This window comes from Callospermophilus lateralis, assembly GCF_048772815.1.
Source record: "Callospermophilus lateralis isolate mCalLat2 chromosome 14 unlocalized genomic scaffold, mCalLat2.hap1 SUPER_14_unloc_1, whole genome shotgun sequence".
NCBI classification, from domain to species: Eukaryota; Metazoa; Chordata; class Mammalia; order Rodentia; family Sciuridae; genus Callospermophilus; species Callospermophilus lateralis.
This window is the reverse complement of record NW_027510158.1, coordinates 2364087-2375196: the sequence shown is the minus strand read 5'-3', so window position 1 is coordinate 2375196 and position 11110 is coordinate 2364087.

Genomic DNA, 11110 nt, shown 5'->3' with positions numbered 1-11110 from the left:
AAATTATTTCTATGATGATTTGTGATCTTATGTACTTTTTATATACTTGTTGCTCATTTTTATGTCTTCTTTGAAGTGATGTCTATTCAAGCCCCTTGTCTATTTTTAATTGTATTTTTCTACTATTACATTAAAGAGTGCTTCATAAATTTGGATTATTAGATATGAAGATTGTATACATTTTCCCATTATGGATGTTACCTTAACTTTTGTTGATTTTTTTTCTGTGAAAAGCTTTTCTAGAGATATTTGGTTTTATTTAGTTTTGTTTTTGTAGCTTGAACTTGTGGTATTAAAACTAAAAAAAAAAATCACTATCAAGGTTAATGTCAAGATCTTCCCCTGTATTCTATCATAGAAGTTTAATGGTGTCAGATCCTACGTTTATGTGTTTTATCCTTTAGAATTAATTTTTGTAAATACCACTAGGGTCCAATTTGAACTCCTTTTCAAGTGGAGAACCATTTTTCCCTGCATCATTTATTGAAGAGCCTATACTTTTCTGATTGTATCCTTTTCCCTTGGTACCCTTGATGAAAATTAGCTGACCACATATGTTTGGATTTATTTCTTGATCTGCTTTCTCATCCATGGTTTTATGTTTACATTTTTCAACCTTTAACATATTGTTTTGATATCTATAGCCTTGGGGTATAATTTAAAATGTGGAAGTGGGATGCACCCACCTTTGTGTTTTTATTCTTCTCAGTATTGCTTAAGCTGTTAGAAGTTTTGTGGGCCTACACAATTTTAGGATTTTTTTTATATTTTTATGAAGAATACTATTGGAATTTTGATAAATGTTGCATTACATATGTATATTATTTTCTGTAGTATGAAAAAGGGGGATTATCAAACACATAAAGAGAATAAAATAATGGCTACAAGGGGCAGGATGAGAAGGAAATGGGGAGGTAGAAGTCAAAGGATAAATAAGTCCTCAAATTGGAAAAAAAATCTTTTTGAAAAATACTTGATAATTTTATTCAGCTCATAGAATTTGACAGAATCGAACAGAACTGGGTTTGATTAACTATCATTTTAAGTAGGAATGCTTCAGTATTCTAATCTGTTTTGTTTGGCACTCATTATATTTTTAATGTAGTTTCAAATAGCAAAAAATTTTTAAAGTCTGTATTTAAAATAAACTCAAATAATACGCTAGAAAAGCAAAGTTTTCTTCTTAAGTGTTGCTTCAATGTTATTTAAGGGAAAGAAAGCCTTGAAAAGAATCAAATATTATATATCTAAGTGACAAAAGAATTCATAATTCAATGCTGACCTAAAATTCTGTTGATTACAAAGTACTGAAGTAATAAATAAAGTACAGAAATACCCAATGGTTGATATTATTAAAAACTCTGTTACTTTAAGCTAAGATGAGGAAGGGCTACCCTTTAGCATGAGTGAACTGGCGGTATATGAGTGTGATGGGTAATATTATGTATCAGCTTCATTTGGCCCTGGTACTCAAATCTTTTATTAAACACCAGACTGGATATTGCTGTGAAGGTTGTTATTTTAGATGTGATTAATTTTTAAATCTATAGATTTTACAAAAAGCAGGATATCCTCCACATTTATTAGGGGGATCATTTAATCAGTTGAAGAACTTAACAAAAACTAGATTGAGGTCCACGAGGAAGACTGAATTCTGCCACCAGACTCCCCTCACAGTCCAGCTATAATACAATACAACTCTAGGTCTCCAGCCTATGATCCTACTTTGCAGATTTTGGATTTGCCACCTTCCACAGCTGCATGAGACAATTTCTTAAAAATCTGTGTGTATGTGTGTGTGTTGCTCCCATCTGTATTGTATAAGGATGTTTTAGTGAGTGATAGACCACATATATGATGATGATCCAGAAAATTATAACAGAGCGGACAAATTCCTATGGCCTAGTGATATCATAGCTATTATAATATTTTACTGCAATTCATTGCTCATGTTTACGGTGATACTGGTGTAAACACTCACTCTGCTGCCAGTTGCATACATTTAGCACATACAATTATGTATAGTATATAACACCTGATAATGATAATAAACAACCTATGTTACTGGTTTTTGTATTTTTATATTATACTTTTTATTACTTTAGAGTGTACTTTACTTATAAAAAAATGTTTATGGTAAACTAGTATGACATGTTAGGCCAGCAGCAGCCTCATATAGCTTCATGTTCAGAATGTCTCTTGATTCCATCATTTTCTCTTGTGCTTGATTTAAACTTGCATGGTGTTGTGGTTTGGATGTGAAGTGTCCCCCAAGAATTCACACGTGAGACAATGCAAGAAAGTTCAGAGAAAACACTGTTAGGTTGTTAATTCACCCAATCAGTGAATTAATCCCCTGATAGGGATTAACTGAGATTAAAGGCTGGTAAGGTGTGGCTGGAGGAGGTGGGATATTGGGGGTGTGGCTTTGGGATATATATTTTGTATCTGGGAGTGGAATATCTCTCTCTGTTGGCCAATCATTATGTGAGTCATGCTCATCTGCCATGATATGCTGCCTCACCTCATGCCCCAAGGAATTGAACCAGCCTTCTATGGACTAAGACCTCTGAAACCCTAAGCTCTTAAATAAAGCTTTCCTCCTCTAAAATTATTCTGGTGAGGTCATTTAGTCACAGCAATGTAAAGGTTAACGAAAACATGTTGTTTTGTTCATCACGGCCTCTAGGTATACAAAATCTACTGTTAATGTTGCCAGTAAAAGGCATCATTGAGTGGTTGACCTGGACACAGAATTAAAAATGATTTAGGACAATGAAGGTAGAAAATCAGTGATTGTTATTGCTTGCCAGACATATCCCACTTGACCTTAGTTATCATCTTAAAAAAACAAGAACAATGTAATAGAAATCATTAAAGGATCTACTTCATTGAAGTCAATGAGACTAATAAAAATGTGAGAAGAGCCTATACCAAATATGGAGATGACCTAGATTAAACGACCAGGCACCCTTTCAGCAACATAAAAATCACAGACAAATCAAAAGTTTATTATTGATGTTCAAATCCAGATTGGCATCCTTGAAACTACAGCCAGAGCAGTTAGAAGAAAGAGATTAAAGGGACACGAATAGGAAAAGAAGAAATTAATCTATTCCAGTTTGCCAATAACATGATTCTATATTTAGAAGACCCAAAAAATTCCACCAGAAAACTTCTAGAATTCATAAATAAATTCAGCAAAGTAGCAGGATATAAAATTGACCACCCATAAATCAAATGTAGTCCTATACATCAGTGATGAATCTACTGAAAGAGATACTAGGAAAACTACCCCATTAACAATAGCGTGCAAAAAAAAAATATTTGGGAGTCAATCTAACAAAAGAGGTGAAAGTCTTATGTGATAAAAACTATAGAACACTAAAGAAATTAAAGAAGACTTTAGAAGATGCAAAGATCTCCCATGCTCTTAAATATCAGAACTAAGATTGTCAAAATGGCCATACTACCAAAAGCACTATACAGATTTAATTCAATTTTTATTAAAATCCCATTGACATTCTTCATAAAAACAGAAAAAAGTAGTCGTGAAATTCATTTGGATAAATAAGAGACCCAGAATAGCCAAAGCAATCCTTAGTGAGAACACGAGGCAGGAGGCATCACAGTTACAGACCTGAAGTTATACACAGAGCTATAGTAACAAAAACAGCATGGCATTTGCACCAAAACAGATATGAAGACCAATGCTAGAAAATGAAAGACACAGAGACAAACCCACATAAATACAGTCATTTCATACTACACAAAGGTGCCAAAACCCTACCTTGGAGAAAAGATAGCCTCTTCAACAAATGGTTCTGGGAAAATTGAAAATCCATATGTAGCAAAATGAAATTAAACCCCTATTTCTCACCCTGCACAAAACTCAACTCAAAGTGGATCAAGAACTTAGGCATTAGATCAGAGATCCTGAGTCTAATAGAAGAAAAAGTAGGCTCAAACATACATCACATGGGCTTATGAACTTACTTCCTTGACAAGACTTCTAAAGCACAAGGAGTAAAATCAAGAATTAATGAATAGGATGGAATCAAAATAAAAATCTTCTTCACAACAAAGGAAACAATAAAAAATGTGAAGAAAGAGCCTACAGAATGGGAGAAAATCATTGTCACCTGTACTTCAGATTGAATGCTAATCTCCAGGATACAAAAAGAATTAAAAAAAACTTAACACCAAAAAACCAAATAACCCAATCAATAAATGGACTAAGGAACTGAACATAAACTTCATAGAAGAAGAAATAGTATCAGTCAACAAATGTATGACAAAATGTTCAACATCTCTAGCAATTAGAGATCACTGAAAATCAGCATACTACAGTGATGCAGCCACATCAATGCTTATAGCCACTCATTTCACGATAATTAACTATGGAACCAACTGAGGTGCTCCTGAAGGGATGAATGGAAAAAGAAAATGTGGTTACATACACAATGGAATATTACTCAGCAATAAAGAAAAATGAAATAATGACATTTGCAGATAAATGGATGGAACAAGAGAACATCATGCTAAGTGAAATAAGCCAATCCTCCCAAAAAAGGCCCAGTGTTTTCTCTGATATGCACATGCTAATTCATAATGAGGGAAGGTTAAGGAAGAACAGAAAAACATTGAATTAGACAAAGAAAAATGAAGGGACGGGAGGGAGAATTGGAATAGGAAAAATAGTAGAATGAAGTGGACATTACTATGTGTACATATATGATCGCACGACCAATGTAATTCTATAACATGTACAACCAGAAGAATGAGAAGTTATACTCCATATATGTCAAAATACATTCTACTATTATGTATAACTAATTAGAAAAAATGAAAATATATAAAAATATGAAATACAGGATTGGGTCTGACCAACACATTGAATTCACTGCTAGCTCTGAGTACTTTAAATGATTCAAAAAGTTTTATTCATTACATAAAATGAAAGGAGTGATGAGCGCAAGTGATGATGTGTAGGAGGGATCTGAAGAATTTTAGGAAACTGAAGATAAGCTGATCCTTGAGGATAATTACTTGCCACAATAACTCTTCAAATGGATGAAACTTTCCATTTTGTATATGGATCCCTGAAAGTATTTTCATCCACAAAGAGATCAAATCACTGCCAGATTTCAAGGATATGAAAACCAGGATAACATTCTTGCTTGGGGACAAAGTTTCAGGCTACAGAATGAAAACACTGTGATCTGGCACAGTGGGAATGCAAGGTCCACAAGGATCTTCCTTACTGCCCATGTACTACAGGAGTAACATGAACTCCTTAATGACTCAGCTTCTCTTCCAAGATGCCTTCCTGAATTGATGAGCCAGCAAAACAGACAAGCAGTATTTGGAGAATAACACTTTTCAAAATTTTGTTTGTTATTAATAAAGCTCCCAACATCCTCTTTTAAGTGGTTATCAACCTTCCAACATTCAAAATGGTATTTCTTTCTCAAAACACCACCTCTGGGATCCAACCCAAGATCAAGGTGTTATAGAACTTGTAAGGTCTATTACTTGAGGAGGACCTTGGCCCAGACTATTGCTACAACTAAGGAAGACAATGAGAACACAATGATGCAATTGCGGAAGTATTGTGACATCTGTGACAGCATCAATAAAGACACAGGTGAAGTTTGTCCATGACTTCAAAGTATTTGCCAAAGATGAGGAAGTTGAAAAAATCAACCTGGCTGTTGTTGAGATGGCAAACACCTTTAACTCTGGTATGGATGAGGATGGGCATTTAGGCTCTCCTAAAGCTGGTTCCTGAGGAATTGCCTAATGAGGAGGGGATAGAAGTGGAGCAGGAATACAGAGATGAAGAAAAGACAAAAGGAAAGGAATTTTTGTAGAAGAAAAAGAACTTGTTAAGATTCACAATGAAGGGTTTAGCAGTAGCTTTTGCAGTACTTAACAAGTCCCTTTAAAGCTGAAAATACAAACCCCCAAATCTGCATGTATTCATTCACAGAAAGAATGTGTATCATCTGCTTACAAGCCAACATGATGAAAAGCAACAAGAAGAAGATGCAGCAAACCACCATGGACTTATTTGTGAAGAGACACCTCTTCCAGAAGACCCTTAGGCAGGTCCTTTGTGGGGTATTTCAGAAGAAGGCATTGTAATCACAGGAAATGACAGCTCCATATGTGTTGTTGCTCCTGAAGACCTTCCAGTAGGGCATGATGTGGGGGGTGGAAGCCAGTGATATTAAATATCCTGACCCCATGTAGGCCTAGGATAATGTCTGTGTTCATGTTTTATTTTTAACAAAATTCTAAAAGTAAAAAATAAATAATTTTACAGTGTACAAAGTGTTTGTATTTTAAGATGATGTTATTACAGAAGAGTCCAAAAATTAAAATATAAAGTTTATAAAGTAAAAACTTACAGTAAGTTATGATTAGTTTATTATGAAAATTTTTAAAAATAAATCTGGAGAAGTACATGTAAAGCTCACAGTAGTGTACACTATTTCACAATTATTGACCACTCACTCACTAATGCAGAGCCCTTCTAGTCTATCAAGCTCCACTCATCACATAAGTGTCCTATAGTGATGTATCACTTTCTATATTTTGTACTGCAAATTTTTACAGTACCTTTCCTATGTTTAGATATGTTTAGATATACAAACACCATTTTTTAATAATTTCTTAAAGCATTTAGTACAGTAATATTTCGTATAGGTTTTTAAGTCTAGGAACAATAGGCTATACCACGTTGGTTTGTAACAGGCTTAACACTTAGGTTTGTGTATGTATACTCAGTGATATTTGGACAATAAATCACTTAAGAAGCATTTCCCCAAAGTGAATCTATCATTAAGGGATGCATGACTGTACCTCTGTGTGTGTATGTATGTGTTTGTGCGTGATATGTGTGTGTGTGTGTGTGTGTGTGTGTGCATGTATGTAGTGCCCTGAGGGAAATTTTCAGCAGTGATGTTCAAAAATATTTGTAGTATAATTTGTCTATAACAGACAATATAAAACTTAACTATCTGTTAACAATATAATGAATATATATGCAATAGTATAGTCATACCATGAAATGCAATATAGATTTTTAAAAAATGAAGAAACAACAGCTGTACAATGGCACAGAGGAACCCTAACATAGGATTGTTCAGCACAAGATATCAAATACAATTTTTGTGTGTGTGTGTGTGTGTATTTAACAGTATATTTCTACTATTAAATTAAACAGTATATCATATAAAGTGGTTTTGTATGAATACTTGTAAAAACAAGTTATTATTTTAGATATATGCAGAACAAAGGGGCAAAAGTGCAAAGGCATTGAGGAAATGCTGACCATGAAATAATTGTTGTAAATACATTCAAAGAAATAAACAGAGGTTGTAATTAAGAAAAGGCTTACAGGAAACTTTTGGGATACTGATGATTCTTGTCTGTTAAAGTGGATGAAATTAAATTGATGTTAAGTTCCAAATAATACTTTTAATAAATTGTACATTTATGTTCTATGTACTTTTTTGAAACAAAAATTCTAAAATGTCATGAACATGGGTGGGTAAATTTGGTAAGCAATTTGAAATAGTTCTTTAAACTTATTACACTTCAAACCTAGATAGTTTTCTCAAGTCTTAAGACAATTCAATTGTTTACTTTCCTATGAATATAGCTTACAGTAAGAGCATTGAAGACCCCAAAAGTTTCTAAAAGTGGTCATGGAACAGAAAAGGTATAGTAACTTTGTTTATGCTTAGAACCATATCTTAACACCAAGTTTTATGAAAAGATGAAAGCCTGTTTTATGAAGGCCATTTCAGTAGTGAACATTCTTCCAAATTAAAAATTACCAATTCCTGTCAAGGTGCCATCATGAATTTACACAATGAGGTACTTCCTCTTCTGAAAACATGCATAAGCATATAAATTTCAGAAAAAAAAATTGAAAAAAAGAAAAAGGTTGACAAGTCATAATAGAATTTTAAAATATTCAAAATAAACCTATCCACAATAATAATCAGAACTTTCCAAGAAATAAAATGAAATAACATAATAAAGGGCTTGTTTGAAAAAATAAGGTTTTATAATCTTTACAGTACAAAACGAAATATTAAATTTGGTGTTTATTTTTAATAGATGGTCCTAAGTTCCCTAAAGTCTTTTGGGAAGTGAAGAAAATCTTTAAAAATGATTATTGTTTCTAACTGGACCCATGCAAATGTATGATTAAATGTCTTAAAGCCAGACTCATTATTTTATAAGCAAAAAGAATAAAACTTTTCAGTGCTTTAGAAATGATTTCTACCCACACCTACTGTAAGATTTCTTTTTCCTGTTTAAGTACTTTAGTGAAATTTTCAGGGTCATTTTATGGCAGTGCTTGAAGAGCTTCATAAATGGAGTAGGTATCCCCACTCTCCCTAAACAATGCACAAACACATACTTCTTATTTCTTTGTTTACCCTTAGAGCTGATAGTTAATAGAAAAGATGGTAAATAACTGGAAAGTGAATGAAATAAATTATGATTATTAAACAGCATGATTCAATAGTGAAATGACTTTGATTTTCCTCTTCTTTATTCAACAGCCATCTCCGAGAGTCCACACTCTGCAACTGTCACAATATAAAGAATACCAAGACTTAAATGAGTTCTGGCTGGAAACAAGCTCACCATTTACTTTTACTTGAAAACCACAAAATGACAAGTTATTTTAAAAATGAGAACTATCAATTCAATTCTGGCTTAAATCAAACCCTCCTTTACAACAGCATATAAAACCTAACCATGCATAACTAAGGAATGTATTCTAAAAATACAGAAGATATTGTAATTGTATATTGTAATTGTGGTCTTGAGAAGGTCTCCTACAGTACATGAAAAAATCATAGAAACATATTTTTATGTTCTGTCATTAAATTTATTGCCTCTGTGCTAATCTGGGCTACTTGATTATACAGAAGCGTAAATGCAGAGAGTGTACTGATGAGGAGAAATGATTTTGTAGCTACAGAATTCAAAATAGTTGTTTTTTTTTGGACCAAAAATCTGCTTCATTATTTTATCAACAAGGAGAAGATAGCATATATTTCTAGAAAGTAGCCTACACCAGAATGGTTTGTAACTTGGGGTGATCCAGTTGTCCATGCCCCCAAACCACAAAACATGTATCAAGTCAGGAGAAATTCCGGTTATCATAACTACTGCCATCTACTGGTATCACTGGCATCTAGTGAGTAGAGGCAGGGAATGATGTTAAACATTTTCCAGTGCTTGCGGCAATCCCCCAAACAAGTACCTGGCCCAAAATGTCAAAAGAGTCTAGGTTGAGAAATATCTCAACAAATTTGCCAAGTTTAATACATCTCATACTGATTTGAAAACCATAACTAATGATCAGTTTTAGTTGTCAAGGTGCTCCAGTCTTAAGCCAGTTTAATTCAAATAGAGAATCAATTATAGGCCAATTTAGCAAGTTTTTATTATTCATATGTCCTGTTTTTAAGTGTCCCTGACTGACTTCCTTCAGAAATTACAAAGTGCTCTCATTAGTTCTTTTCTTTAGATCTTGGGTCCTGTCTTGCCTAAAATTTCTCATGCCTAGACAGTAACAATATGAAATATGAATATGGCTTTACTCATTATCAAGAAAAATGTGAATTTATATTTTATCTTTTGTTAATAACAATCTCGTTTATACCACTGAATAAAAACAGGCTTATTAACTAACACAGCTTTACAATATTACTCTTCCCAACACTCCTGAATGTTCAAAATACCAGTCAGAGGGCATGAAAGAAGAGTGTAAATCAATCTACATAACCGAATAATAAGGTATCACAATCAATCTCCACCTTTCTCCTTCCAAACTAATTCCATACAGATTATTATATTTCTTCAAATATTAGAAGTTGAAGTTTAAAAACTAAGGAAAGCACATAATTATAAAAGAAGAATTAAAAGCAATGTCATTTCTAAAAATTCTGGCTGAGGATGGATTCCATTACATCCAAGCCAAAATTAACCATCTAAAAGATTTTTTAACAATCCTATTATCTATTCTTGATACTAGGTAGTTTTCTTTCATTTTCTTGTGGTTATTTGTTTTTGTTCTGGTTTTTCCTCAAAAGGAGCCAAGACTTCCAGGATTTATGTTTCTGCTTGGAAGAACTCTGGGACCTCAAAAGCAAATACTGGAAACCCTGTAAAATCCTCTCAGATATATACCCTTAGAAAGGTCAAGGGGAAAGAATGTCATAAAAGGCTTTTAAAATCATTTTCCTCTCTAGTCAGAGAACAGCAGAAGTGTACAGGGCAAGAGGGGCTGCCCCATCCAACATTCTTGCACTCACTTCAAATAGCACTGACCTACCTGTAAATAATCTCTCCAATGCTCTATGCAACTATAAACTAGGTTTAGTTATTGCTTCTTTGGGTTGTGTTCTGTGAGAATTAAGTGCTTTTTGATCAATGAATAGAAGCTGAGATAGAAACTAGAAATAAGGAAAAGAAACTCTTTGCCTTTAAATAGAAGTGGCTCCAGTTTCCATTTACAAGCTTGAAGGGTTGTTGTACATATTAAAACTGCTGCAAAGCTTCATCCATGGTCACAGAAATCCCTCCTCCTTCTTTCCCAGTCCCCACCCCCATTGACACTGAAGATGTCAGATCCCAGGGAAACAACAGTTAGGAAAGGATGCATTTCATAGCTTGTATTAGAAAAGGCTGGCAACCCCATCTCTGCATAAAATAGCACTAAAGTGAGTCACAATGCCGGAAGCTGTGCCTTCTGCTTCTCTTTATCCAGATCTAATTCATCTCTAGCGAAAATACTAAATAATAATCCATAGTTTTGCCCATGTATATGACATGTCATTTCTTCTAATCCCTCGTTTGCTCTAGATAATTTTAAGCTTTAACTATCAGTGTACCACGCTAGAAGGAAAAAATTCAGTTAACAAGATGACAGTGTTATCTAGGTATTTGGCATCAATATTAGCAAGAGTCTGTCATTTGACAATTATTTCCCTAGCACACCAGACGGTAAAGAAAATGTTTTCATTCATCCGCAAATGACTAACATTTTATTGACGTTTCAAAATGCGGCTGCATA